Genomic DNA, 14,484 nt, shown 5'->3' with positions numbered 1-14,484 from the left:
AACTACTATTAACTATTATTAACAGATGGTTCCGGCTAATTTCCTCAATATATAAATAAGTTTACAAATCAAAAATAAATAGCCCTTACCAAAAACCCAGCCAAAATATGGGCAAAGGACATAAAAAGAGAGTTCACAGAGAAAGACACATGGAGGAGCACCTGGGTGGCTCAGTGGGTGGATAATATGATGAACAATAACCGGAAGATAGAGAAAAGAGATACGGGATGATAGAAGATAATTCTAATAACTACATTTCTCATAGCAAAGTGAGCTAACTCAATCTGTCAGACTTGAAGCATATAGTTAAAAAATATATTTGCCAATCACTTAATGGTTTACATGGTTTACCTTCTTCTGCTTTCCTTTTTCTTTGTCTTCTTTTTTTTTCCTAAGTAGGCTTCAAGCCCAATGTGGGGCTTGAACTCACAACTCTGAGATCAAGAGTCACATGCTCTACTGACTGAGCCAAGTAGGCGCCCTGCTTTTCTTTTTCTGTAATCAACTTTTCTAAGTTTATCATGATCATGTAGGAAATAGTCTCTTATGGTAAAGAAGCATTCACCCAAAGTTCATCAATCTTTCAGGTTATTCAGGGCCATGGCACCTGCCTGTGGATACTATGTGCTGCCCAGCTCCAGGTGTCCTACAGAGGCTGTAACATAAACACCCCCCTGCCGCCCAGGGTTGGGCAGTGCTCCCCTGCACAACTGTACATGGCAGCCCATATTTACGACAGTTTTCTTTACTTCTAATATTTAAGCATAAAGTTAATGATTTTCCATTAATCATAGCTTATATAACATGATCCCGCTGAACACAAGTACCTCTCTTCAGAGCAGCGGTGCCATTTGGTGGTTAGCATGCTGGTTAGAAAGTCAGACCAACTAACTGTCTGATTTAGGGAAAATGACTTAGCTTCTGTCTCAGCTTCTTAATCCATAAAACACAATAATTACAGTCCAACTGGCAGTTGAGAAGATTTCATGAAATAGTCCATGCTCACTGTTTAAGCTGCCAAACTACAATAGTTAATCTGACTGTAAGGAGAGAAACAAAATGAAGGGCTCTGGTCTCTAGCACGGTTTTGTGGTCCTGGAAGGGGTGGCTCATGTGATTCTAGTTCAGGAGAGAATTCTGCTCACCTCAGGGATTTGCTGATTTTCAAATCTCTCATGGGTTAGGGTCATGAAATGATATTTTGGTATGAACTTTTTCAGTGTCCTCCACATACAGCCAAGAGAGTAAATCGGGGGCATGTCTTCCTTTTCTAAGAAAAACAAACAAACCAAAAAACAAACAAGCAAAAAAAAAAAACCCAACCCTGGGACGCCTGAGTGGCTCAGTGGTTGAGCGTCTGCCTCCAGCTCAGGGCGTGATCCCAGGGTCCCGGGATCTAGTCCTGCATCGGGCTCCCCGCGGGGAGCCTGCTTCTCCCTCTGCCTGTGTCTCTACCTCTCTCTCTCTGTGTCTCTCATGAATAAATAAAATCTTTAAAAAACAACAAACTATGCCAAAGTTTAAAGACTATGCAGAGAAGCTAGCAGGATCCTCATTCAGGATGCTTATTAAGTACATTCTAATTTTTAACATTTGTGGATTTCTCTGAAAAGTTTTAGTGCTGGTGGCCTGTTGCAGGTCTGAAAACCCAACTGAACAGTAACTTCCTCTCTGCAGGCTGTGCAGGGGGAGCTCTGTGATAGCTTCTTCACTGCGTTAAGCTTATTTGTCACCAAGAAAAAGTGACAGGTATGCACACAGCAGATTACAGAAACAGCCTTAACCAATACTGTAAAGTGCTCTCTACACATTATTTTTCGTTTATGCCAGGGAACACAAATTTATTCTGTTTGGGAAGAATGGAGTTTCATTACAGGAGATGTTATGACAGGGTATCATCAAAACCCAGCACCTTCACGCCTAGAATGTAAACAAGCCTCACAAAATGAAACACTGGGCAAGTTTCCGAATCCCTAATTGTGCCCTCACAGAAATGCACACATGCATTTGTACAGAATTGAATAATATTAGCCATCTCTGCTGGGTAGGCCACCGTGACTCATGAGGGATTTCTAGATGTTCACCTCTGGCATCTAACGTTGGCCTGCCATTGGCCCACCTGTCTGGTTCCCCATCACGGGCCATGGGAGCCCAGTACATACACATTCATGAGGCATGTCTTAATACATATTCCAGAAAAATAAACAACAAACAAAAAACCCAATCCTAATTCTGCATTGCTGAGTCTTCTTCCTTCTTCTGTGGTTTCCTGAGGGACTCGCTTTCTACATCTGAACTTGCATATACTCTTCTCATCTGTTTGTTCAACTCCTGCTTACCACCAGGGAAAGGCATGTCACGACACTGCCTCACCCGCTTTTGGAAGACTTAATATTTAGAAATGGATTTTGTTTGCTTATTTTTTTAAATAGTTATAATGGTCACTTGGTTTAAAATTCAAAGTCTATATAGACAGAAGGATAAATAGTGAAAACCTTCCCTTCTCCCTCTGACTCCCAATCACTCGGCTCCCTTCCTCAGAGATGACCAATGTGCACACTTTCTCACTGCTTTTATGAGATAGAAGTTGAAGTCCCCAATCAGCTGCTAGGGACATATTCAGACACCATGTGGCGTCCTGCTGCTTACCTTTTCCAAATCCGTGGGACTACCCAGTGATAACGCCAGCAACAAGGTTCTCAAAGACTCTAAAGCTCTTCTAAATTACTGACGAAAGGGTAAACTAATGTAAACAGCTTCAGCATTAGTGCCTTTCATTGAATTCTGGTTCTTTGAAAGTTGATATCTGAGTATGACCACAATGAATAGCTCAGCGAGACATTAAGTAATCAGAACCCACTAGATGCCTGTCATGCCAACTAAGGAAGTCTTCCAAATCAAGAAGTACATTAATAAATCTGCTGAAGACAGAGATGTTCACTTCCACTGTAGCATATGAAGCTCATACCTAAATCACACTTGGAAAATAAAGACCTTCATATTAATAGTTTGCAAATTCAGCAGCATCCTTCTCTGAAAAAAAAAAATTATGGTGACTTGAGGCCAAGCAAGAGTAAACCAACCTCTTGTGAAATCTTGTTCTAGGGTGGACAAAGGTTAAAGCTTATTATAGGACAGCTGGAGTTTCACAGACGAGGTCAAAAGTCCTTATATTTAGAAATCTTACACAATTTGCCTTGTGCCCTGTCTGCCCTGTCGGTCAGTCACTGTGGGCTAGCCACTGGCAGACCCAACAATGAGAAGATTGTGATTTTGTGTGCTTCCCACGTGCCCACAAACCATGGCCCCTTGGCCCTACCTGCTGCTCTCTGCCCCTGACCCCCTGGTCCTGCACCCGAGTGACTCACTCTATCCCACAAACACATCCCTCTATCTGTTCCCTTAGGTGCCTGCTCCCAGACACCACTGAATCAGCCATAGCTATTTACTTTTATGTGATTCTCCTAAAATTTACTCATGCTATCTTATCTTGAAGGTGAATCTGTATTTTAGGTATTTGTCAAAAATACATTTTTCCTCTGCATTCATTCATATCTACCTACTACCTATGGTTTTGGGATCTCTTGTAGGAGAACAATTAAGAGTTGGCTGATGAAGTTAACCATAAAGAGGCCTGAGTGTGGGGATGTGATCGAAGGCAGAGACCAAATGCCTCATTGTTTTTATCATCATCACCATCATCACTATACTATCATCATCACCATGGTCACCATGATCATCATCATCACCATCATCTTCACTGTGGTCACCATGAGCATCACCATCACTGCCATCATCATCACTATTACCATCATCACCATGGTCACCCAATCATCATCATCACCATCATCACCATTCTCATCATCATCCTAAAGAAGTGAAGCTCACACTTTTGGTGCCAGGACCTATGTCAGGCTCTTCATGAGCATCACCTCACCAAGGCCTCCTTACAGGTAGTTCCTGGAAGGAGCAGCTATTGGACTCTCCATCGTGTATACAGATGAGAAAGCTGAGGCTTTGAGAGAATGACTTCTCTAAGAACACACACCTTGAAGCACCAGAGTCAAAAGAGTCTGACCCTGGAACCTGGGCTCTTCACCGCTGGGCAATTCTGCCTCCCCTCATGGCTGGCCGAACTCTTGCAAAGACCACCTAAGGCATTCATTCATTCATTCATTCATGGATTTTATTTATTTATTCATGAAAGACACAGAGAGAGAAGCAGAGATACAGGCAGAAGGAGAAGCAGGCTCCCTGTAGGGAGCCCGATGTGGGACTTGATCCCAGGACCCCAGGATCATGACCTGAGCCGAAGGCAGATGCTCAACCACTGAGCCACCCAGGTGCCCCCTCCTAAGGCCTTTAAAAAGGCAATCCATATTGAGATGGAAAATCCAACCATTTTCTAATTAGGCTTTCCTAAACTGCTGCAAATGCAGCAGATGATCAAATAGTTATATGCAAATCACACTTTTGGAAATGAAATCCTATTCTAAATCCACTAGTAAGCTTGCTTCATTCCTTCACCAAGAAAAGAAAAATATGGTTGTGACATATTTGTTCTAGTAGATCCATTTGGTAAAGTTAGATTTTTTTTTTAATGTCAAAAGTTAGATTTTTTTTTTTATGTCTATGACTACCTTGGAGTTGAGCTGGAATGCCGAGCCCTGACCCTGCCCTTAGCCCAAGTTCACTCCCTGCTGACAATGAGGGTATCTTGTCATCCAGAGAGAAGGGCAAGAAAGTCCACACCCCCATCTGCCATGCCAGGAATTGTTGGCTGAAGGGTATGGTGGCAGGACTCAGTGCTCCTTTGGGAGGAAGAGGAGGAGGAAGAGGAGGAGGAGGAGGCGGCATAAAATATGTATGAGGCAGGCTTGCACGGATGTTAAGTGAATTCCTCAGTTAGCCCACTACTTATTGCTCAGCTCCAGCAGCAAAATGAAGGTAGCAGTGCTTTGAGTCAGATACTTCATGAAGCTCTTTGAAATCTAAGGAAAACAACAGCATCAATAAATACCTCACGTGTCCATGTAGCTTTTCCTGCAGACTAAATCAGCCGTCTGGAGGTAGCTAGAATCTCACTGTAATTCCATGAACATTCTGTTGGATCTAGAAGGAAGGCCTTTGGCCCCAGCACTGCAGTCAGCAGACAGCCTTCATGTGTGGTCACCATCGGGGGTTGTCTTAACTATAGAAAGCCACTGCGCCCAACGTCCTGTCCCTCCCAAAAGACTCCCACTGGTGGATTGTTTATAGAGGCCCAGCCACCTTGGCCCAATCTCAGAAAACCCTTTGACAGGCTCCCAACAGGAGAGAATTCTCCATGGGTTGTCTGAGGCTGTGTGGATCTGCACATCCCCTCAACTGCTCTCTGCTCTGCTCTTTCTCCATCGCAGGTGTTGATTCCAGACATGTGCCTTGCACAGACCCTTGACCTGACATTCCATCCCAGAAATCTCAGCCTGCAACCAGCATCTACCCAAACACTTGTAAAACAGAAGTTACTGTTGCATTAAGAGGGAAGGCCTTACTTATACTTCTGGTGTATAAAATCTAGGAAACCAGGCTAAAGTTAGCTGAGAATTTGACCTTGTGTTTCCTGTTCTTGTGGTGTCAATATTAGCAGTAATGAACTGTTTACAACTATTTCAAATAAGGTACAAAGCTATACAGTTTATTATCAGCCCATTTCTCGCCTGTGGAAAATGAGCCTGCAATAAAATTATTTGGATACACTTAACCTTTTACTGGTAGGCGAAACAGACTGCAAAAATGGCTCTGATTCCTCTTCTTTCTGTGTCTGTGCCTTTAGCAATGTGACCCTTTATAACCCTTCCTGTCAAGATGCAGGCCAGCCCTTGAATCAGAGACGGCCTTGTGTCTTGCCTTGGCAAATGGAACATGGTAGAAATGATGTCATGCCAGTTCCAAGGTAGGCCTTGAACATTTCTGCTCTCTCTCTCCCTGGGATCCTTCCACTGCCAACTATGTGCTGGTAAGCTCTCAGGAAGGTGAGCAGACTACGTAAATCAGGGAAAGCTGAACAAGCTGAGACCACCCCACAGTTCCCAGCCAACCTAGCCAACTCATGACCAAGCCCAGCCAAGACCAGAACTGCCCACAAAAGTGCAGCCACAGAATTGTCAGCTACAGAAATAGCTTTTGTTTTAACCCACAGGTTTGGAGGGTAGTCAGTTACGCAGCAAAAATTGCCTTGCTGAAATAGAGTGGTCATTTTCCAAGACTGATTCTGAAGAATGCATTCTGGGGCAAATTGGTCCATTTCCAAAAACCTATTTAAGATCTGAGTCGATCATATTAAGTAGATGGGAAGGAATATTTAAAAAAATATTCTCTAGGGCAGCCCTGGTGGCTCAGCGGTTTAGCACCGCCTTCAGCCCAGGGTGTGATCCTGGAGACCCCGGATCGAGTCCCACGTCAGGCTCCCTGCATGGAGCCTGCTTCTCCCTCTGCCTGTGTCTCTGCCTCTCTCTCTCTCTCTCTCTCTCTCTCTCTCTCTCTCTCTCTCTGTCTCTCATGAATAAATAAATAAAATCTTAAAAAATATATATTCTCTATAGGTATAGTTAAAATTTCATTTTAAAAAATGGCCCAAAACAAAATGGCTTAGTCCAAGAAACGAACCTCCAGGCAAGTATACAGAAAGAGATTTGTGGTCAAGTTGGACGTTTCAGAACTGTGACCTTAAAAGTTCCCATGCCACCTGCTGGGTCCTTCTCTGTCTTATGGACACAGAAGTGGAAAATGATACCAGACTCCCTTGGGGAGCCTTTAGGAACCCAGCACTCTTCCCTTGCCTGCCATGAATACAACAAATGAAAAAAGTGGGTGGGGAGTCCCTCTAAGGGCACACACTGGGGCCCCCAATCTGAAGATCCAATGCTCAGGCCAGCAGAGGGGGCTGGCTTCAGTTAGTATCCTAACAGGTCAGCCACAAGGGAGGCACATGGTATCATGACATACTTGGCAGGGCAGATACTAGGGTAATCGGGAGGGCAGATCCACAAGGGCTTTCAGAAGTTCTGGCTTTTTATTTTTTTTAAAGATCTATGTATGTATTTATTTGAGATAGAAAGAGTGAAAGAAAGAGCACGAGCAAGGGGCAGAAGGAAAGGTAGAGGGAGAAGCAGACACCTCTCTGAGCAGGGAGCCCAATGCCGGGCTCTATCCCAGGACCGCAGGATCATGATCCCAACTGATGGCAGGTGCTTAATCAGCTGAGCCACTCAGGTGCCCCCCATCTTTAGCTTTTTTTTTTTAATTTTTTTTTACGATAGTCATAGAGAGAGAGAGAGAGAGAGAGAGAGAGGCAGAGACACAGGCAGAGGGAGAAGCAGGCTCCATGCACCGGGAGCCCGACGTGGGATTCGATCCCGGGTCTCCAGGACCGTGCCCTGGGCCAAAGGCAGGCGCCAAACTGCTGCGCCACCCAGGGATCCCCATCTTTAGCTTTTTAAAATAAAATTACTTCAGAGCTTGACAGTCATACTTGTTTCCGTATCTGGTACAAAAAGGAGGGGGGCCCTGCAGCCATTTCCTCGAAAAATAGTCTCTCCAGTCCCTGGCTCAGGTCCTCACATAAACCTGGTTCCTTTTCTGCTGCTGTACTCATTCAGATAAATCTTTCCAGACCAACTGTTTCCACCTGCTGCTTTGACTAGGAGCGAGGTGCACATTCTGCACACTCTGATAATCTAGTGGCTGTGGTTTGCTGAGTCATAGTTAGACTTCAGAAATCAGATTCCTTTGCCTCAAGCTCCAATGCAAAATTTCCTACAAATTCAACAGCAGTTCACACAGGAATCTTAGCCTCCTGAAAACCCTTTAACGTCCTGATACTTTTCATTTCTCCACCCTAGATGTTTGGATGCGCCTGCATTAATTGGGCTACTTCCTACTACTCTATAGCTAAAAGGAGCTGCAAGAGGTAGTGTTTACAAGCCTCCAAGGTGGTATTCACCTACTGACTCACTGTGTGGCCACTGAGAACCTTCCACGTGGGCAGGCTGGCCCTCAGCAAAATATACAATTAGTGTGTATGCTTTAGCAAGGTATACTCAGAAGGTCCTGGTAGCAGGTCCCATTAAATCTTCCTAAATTAGAGCCTTGACCTCTCAATACCTTCCTTATATTTGTGTGAGGCCATCGGCAAGGTCACCATGTCATCTGACACGACAGGGTTCTCACTCAGAGAAAGACAAGACACAAACAACAGTGGCTTCCCCTGCCATCCACCAGCATGGCAAGGAAGATCTGAAATGTGCCATTCTTCTTCTTAACAAGCTCCTGGTAGGTATTTTCTATCCGACCCCACTCCAGCAAGTATGTTTATTTCCCAGTATAGGGTTGTCAAGGTGGAGGGTGGCAAGTGGCACGAGATAAACACATGGGCATACTAACTAGTCTTTTCTAGTGACACGTTCATTCTTCCCTCCCTTATGTAGAGATAAAATCAGATCAAGATGAACAGCAAGTGGGGTCTTTAAGGAGAAAGTCTCAAAAGGATATAGCCCAAGGTATACGGGTATATATGTGTCTGCATATAAAGAGGAACATGCACCCATGGGTTCTACCCGTGGGCTAATGCAACGGTAAGGAATGCAGACGTGTCCTCCTGACTCATCTGAAAAGAGTTCTTCTCAGGACTCCTCCAGCTAATGAATGTGCAAGCACCCAGTGATCGCATAAGAACCAGTTAATTAATAAACTGTTGACAATGTCAGGGGACACATCATTGTTATGTTATGCATTTCTCAGCTTTGTAGGTTGCAGAATTTTATTTTCATATATATTTTTTAAAAGATTTACTTATATGAGAGAGAGAGCATGTGTGGGAGAGTGAGCGCATGGGGGATGCAGAAGGAGAGAGAATCTTAAGCAGACTCCACTCTGAGTGCAGAGCCCAATGTGGGGCTTGATCTCCCAACCCTGAGCCAGAACCAAGAGTTAGACGCTCAACCGACTGAGCCACCCAGGGGCCCCTGGTTGCAGATTTTAAAATAAAACATTGGGAGGAGGGGCAAGATGGCAGAAGAGCAGGGTCCCCAAATCGCCTGTCCCCACCAAATTACCTAGATAACCTTCAAACCATCCTGAAAATCTACGAATTCGGCCTGAGATGTAAAGAGAGACCAGCTGGAATGCTACAGTGAGAGGAGTTCGCGCTTCTATCAAGGTAGGAAGACGGGGAAAAAGAAATAAAGGAACAAAAGGCCTCCGAGGGGGAGGGGCCCCGCGAGGAGCCGGGCTGAGGCCGGGGCGAGTGTCCCCAGGACAGGAGAGCCCCGTCCCGGAGGAGCAGGAGCTGCACCAACCTTCCCGGGCGGGCGGAAAGGGGCTCGCAGGGAGTTAGAGCAGGACCCAGGAGAGCGGGGATGCCCTCGGGCTCCCGGGGACACTAACAGACACCTGCGCCCCGGGAGAGCGCCCCGAGCTCCCTAAGGGCTGCAGCGCGCACGGCGGGACCCGGAGCAGCTCGGAGGGGCTCGGGCGGCGGCTCCGCGGAGGGGGCTGCGGGGCGGGAGCGCGAATCCCACAGCGCAGGCCCCGGAGCACAGGGCGCGGGGACACAGCCCAGGACCCGGCCTCCCCCGGGACAGGCAGAGGCCGGGAGGGCCCAGGACAGCGAGGACGCTCCTGCCCCGAGCTGAGCAGATCAGCGGCCCCGCCCCGGAGCCTCCAGGCCCTGCAGACCGAGAGCTCTGGAGTTCCTGCGGGAGCTGACTCCAGGGCTGCAGAGCTGGCCCCGCCACTGGGGCTGTTCCTCCTGGGGCCTCACGGGGTAAACAACCCCCGCTGAGCCCGGCAGCAGGCAGGGGCAGAGCAGCTCCCCCAAGTGCTAACACCTGAAAATCAGCACAGCAGGCCCCTCCCCCAGAAGACCAGCTAGACGGACCAGTGATACTCCCCCGTGTTCCAATACAACTTGTTTTTGGCCACTCTGCACTGAGCAAAATGACTAGAAGGAAAACCTCACCTCAAAAGAAAGTATCAGAAACAGTCCTCTCTCCCAGAGTTACAAAATCTGGATTACACTTCAATGTCAGAAAGCCAATTCAGAAGCACTATTCTACAGCTACTGGTGGCTCTAGAAAAAAGCATTAAGGACTCACGAGACTTCATGACTGCAGAATTTAGATCCAATCAGGCAGAAATTAAAAATCAACTGAATGAGATGCAATCCAAACTAGAAGTCCTAACGACGAGGGTTAACGAGGTGGAAGAACGAGTGAGGGACATAGAAGACAAGTTAATGGCAAAGAGGGAAACTGAGGAAAAAAGAGATAAACAATTAAAGGACCATGAAGACAGATTAAGGGAAATAAATGACAGCCTGAGGAAGAAAAACCTACGTTTAATTGGGGTTCCCAAGGGCGCCGAAAGGGACAGAGGGCCAGAATATGTATTTGAACAAATCCTAGCTGAAAACTTTCCCAATCTGGGAAGGGAAACAGGCATTCAGATCCAGGAAATAGAGAGATCCCCCCCTAAAATCAATAAAAACCGTTTAACACCTCGACATTTAATAGTGAAGCTTGCAAATTCCAAAGATAAAGAGAAGATCCTTAAAGCAGCAAGAGACAAGAAGTCCCTGACTTTCATGGGGAGGAATATTAGGGTAAGAGCAGACCTCTCCACAGAGACGTGGCAGGCCAGAAAGGGCTGGCAGGATATATTCAGGGTCCTAAATGAGAAGAACATGCAACCAAGAATACTTTATCCAGCAAGGCTCTCATTCAAAATGGAAGGAGAGATAAAGAGCTTCCAAGACAGGCAGGAACTGAAAGAATATGTGACCTCCAAACCAGCTCTGCAGAAATTTTAAGGGGGACTCTTAAAATTCCCCTTTAAGAAGAAGTTCAGTGGAACAATCCACAAAAACAAGGACTAAATAGATATCATGATGACACTAAACTCCTATCTCTCAATAGTAACTCTGAACGTGAACGGGCTTAATGACCCCATCAAAAGGCGCAGGGTTTCAGACTGGATAAAAAAGCAGGACCCATCTATTTGCTGTCTACAAGAGACTCATTTTAGACAGAAGGACACCTACAACCTGAAAATAAAAGGTTGGAGAACCATTTACCATTCAAATGGTTCTCAAAATATACCCTAAAAACTATAGAACACTTCTGAAAGAAATTGAGGAAGACACAAAGAGATGGAAAAATATTCCATGCTCATGGATTGGAAGAATTAATATTGTGAAAATGTCAATGCTACCCAGGGCAATTTACACGTATAATGCAATCCCTATCAAAATACCATGGACTTTCTTCAGAGACTTAGAACAAATTATTTTAAGATTTGTGTGGAATCAGAAAAGACCCCGAACAGCCAGGGGAATTTTAAAAAAAGAAAACCATATCTGGGGGCATCACAATGCCAGATTTCAGGTTGTACTACAAAGCTGTGGTCATCAAGACAGTGTGGTCCTGGCACAAAAACAGACACATAGATCAATGGAACAGAATAGAGAATCCAGAAGTGGACCCTGAACTTTATGGTCAACTAATATTCGATAAAGGAGGAAAGACGATCCACTGGAAGAAAGACAGTCTCTTCAATAAATGGTGCTGGGAAAATTGGACATCCACATGCAGAAGAATGAAACTGGACCACTCTCTTGCACCATACACAAAGATAAACTCAAAATGGATGAAAGATCTAAATGTGAGACAAGATTCCATCAAAATCCCAGAGGAGAATTCAGGCAACACCCTTTTTGAACTCGGCCACAGTAACCGGAGAAGGACAAACAGTGTATGTTCTCATTCATTTGGGGAATATGAATAATAGTGAAAGGGAATAGAAGGGAAGGGAGAAGAAATGTGTGAGAAATATCAGAAAGGGAGACAGAACATAAAGACTTCTAACTCTGGGAAATGAACTAGGGGTGGTGGAGGGGGAGGAGGGCGGGGGGTGGGGGTGAATGGGTGACAGGCACTGAGGGGGACACTTGACGGGATGAGCACTGGGTGTTATTCTGTATGTTGGTAAATTGAACACCAATAAAAATTAATTTATAAAATTAAAAAAATAAAAATAAAAAAATAAAATAAAATAAAACATTAAGTTTCTACAATTATAACTTTTAAACAGGTGTCCAATATTTTGAAGCTAATAAATATGGACAAGTATTTGTAAGAACCACATGCATTTCTCTGTGTTTACAGTAAGGATATTTTCTTGTGCAGCCTGAGCATTTATGTACTGAAAGGCTTTTAGGCTTTTAGGGATATTTATATATATATATATTATATATATATAATATTTATATATAAATATATAAATATTTATATATATATTTATCTCACAACAAAACAGATGAGTCAGAGGTAGGAAATGTTAATGCAACATTTGGAAAAAGGTCACATAGAATATGAAATGAATAAAATGCTACAAATGAAGAGAGAAAAGTAAGAAGAATTCAGTAAGAAGTTAAAAAAAAAAAACCCGAAGAGTAGGTATAGACTAATAAAAATAATCACTGGATGTGAATAAATCACTGATCTGTAACCCAAGAGCCACCTGGTAGAAACAGTACTGGGAAGTAAGGCTTTGTGAACAAAAGTTAAATATAATATTTGTTAGTAAATATAAGTGTTTTCTCAGACAATGGCTGTAATTTGGGAAAAAGCTAAATTGAAGGCACAAGTTCTTGGGGTGTCTCCGTACTCATGGAGATGTGTGTATTTTAGCCATGGCTGTGTGAGCTACCAGCTTCTCCGACTGGCTCTGAGGTCACACATCTCAGTACACAGGGCCTTGTCACGACTTCATTGGTTGTAGCTTTGTTTAAACACCTTGTTCTCTAGTTATAATCATAACAATAATAAAGGGAATAGTAACAACTTAAATATATTATTCATAGGTAAGCTTTGTCGAGAACTCATGGTCCACTAGACTCTGTTTCAACCCTTGGCATGCGATGTGGCTTGGATCCTTAACTACAGTTATCATTACCCTCACTGTAAAGACCAGGAAGGGGTCTGAGACAGAATTACCAGTCTTAAGCTCAGGTGTTTCTTGCTTTTCCAGCATCAGAGCTTTGTGGGCTGTTGGGAAGTGGAAACCCACACAAAAGCCCTGGTATACCAAGTGCAGGAGCTTTCTGGCTTGTTCACGGAGCACTCTGGGCCCTGATCCACTGAAGTCTCATTGCCACTGCCCTATGGTTCCCCAGGCAGCCTGTTTGCTACCTGCCTTACACTGACCTGGCCCTGGGGACACAGAGCTAGGGTCACATAGGTTTATGACCACTGGTGGGCATGATCTTTAACCCGAGCTAGCTAAAGAACTGAACTGTCTCACTGACTGAACAATCCTATTGTCTATGCAAGGTGGGCTCACTGGGGAAAGTGCAAAAGAGGAGGTGCTTTAGAATCAGACAGGCCTGGGTTCAAATCTCAAGCCTAGCACTTCTGGGTGTGATTATGGACCATTTAACTTCTGTAAGCCCCTGTTTCCTTATACAGCAAAAAGATGAAGGGAATTAGGTTTTACCTGCAGCATGAAAAATTTAAGTAAAAAAAAAAAATCAAAAGGCTTAAGTTTCCCAGAGTCAGCATTCCAAACAGCTGGAACACTTTGCCAGAGAGGTCATAGAATCCTCTTTTCCACAAACCTTTAAAACGGTGACAGAAACTCACTACTCTAAGAGGGGTTTCACTGAGACCTTCCCTTCTCTGCAGGGCAATTCTGATTCTCTGGGAAGAACTTCGCAGGTCTTTGGTCCCTTGGTATCAGTATTGGTGACACTCTTGCTTCTGAACTATTTGTTTCACAAAAGTCAATTTTGGGGCACCTGGGTGGCTCAGTTGTTTAAGCATCTGCCTTTGGCTCAGGTCATGATCCTAGGGTCGAGTCCCATGCTGGGCTCTCTGCTCAGCAGGGATTCTGCTTCTCCTCCCCCCCCTCTGCCCCTCCCCACCCCCACTCATGCTCTCTCTCTCTCTCAAGTAAATAAAATCGTAAAAAAAAAAAAAAAAAAGGAAGAGTAGCTCTTGATTTAGTGACAGGAGTCAAAAACAACTCCCAGGATTCTGACTCTAGCAACTGGAGACATCTTAAAGTTAGCAACATTGATGGAAGGACAGCTTGCAGGGGAAGATGGTAACTGGCTTGACACACACTGAGTTTGAGTTGTAAGACCTTCAAGTTTGGAGCTTAGGTGCAGAAACCTTGTTATCTTCAGTTCTCATGGTGCCTTGAATTGTCTCTTGAGGGCTGACATGGCCACTTCCTGACATTCCTTCCTGATTATCAGGGACTTGTCCTGAGGGCTCACCTACACCAGGAAAGGTAGGTAGCCAGGATAGAAAGAAGAGCAGAAGGGGCAGCCAGTAACAAGAGAATGTAGGAAGCTTCAAGAAGGATAACTAGTTCCTCCTTTCCCTCTTATCTTTCTAGAACCCTCCCCAGTCCCACTTCTAAGAATGAAATCCAGGAGGTATC

This window comes from Nyctereutes procyonoides, unplaced genomic scaffold (assembly GCF_905146905.1).
Source record: "Nyctereutes procyonoides isolate TBG_1078 unplaced genomic scaffold, NYPRO_anot_genome, whole genome shotgun sequence".
Taxonomy (NCBI): Eukaryota; Metazoa; Chordata; class Mammalia; order Carnivora; family Canidae; genus Nyctereutes; species Nyctereutes procyonoides.
Note: the sequence above shows the minus strand (reverse complement) of the source record.